The sequence below is a fragment of the Erinaceus europaeus genome, chromosome 11 (genome assembly GCF_950295315.1).
Source record: "Erinaceus europaeus chromosome 11, mEriEur2.1, whole genome shotgun sequence".
Classification (NCBI taxonomy): Eukaryota; Metazoa; Chordata; class Mammalia; order Eulipotyphla; family Erinaceidae; genus Erinaceus; species Erinaceus europaeus.
Window position 1 is genome coordinate 67,306,749 of NC_080172.1, and position 371 is coordinate 67,307,119.

Genomic DNA, 371 nt, shown 5'->3' on the forward strand with positions numbered 1-371 from the left:
GACACTATGCTTGTCTCAACTCTCGCGATTTTTCCTGTATGAGCCCCTCCCTGTTCGCCATGTTGAGTGTGGCGGCGGCTGCTGATGCCATCTTGGTTGCTCAACCCTCCAGAGATGCCCTCTACTTGGACTGTTACCCTTTTGGCTCCTTTCAGTTTCCTTTCGTTTTTAGTCGTAGTTTAAGATATTTTCTCTGTAAGCTCTCTTTAACAAACAGCCTTCCCCCACTCACCAACATCGTTTTGTACTTGTCTCTGCACCTTTCTAAGCCACACCTGTCAACACTCCCATTTTTCTGGGCGGTACCCTCAGGTACTGAATGAAATAGGCACAATCCCAGTCTTCACTCAATTTACATTCACAAGGGAGAA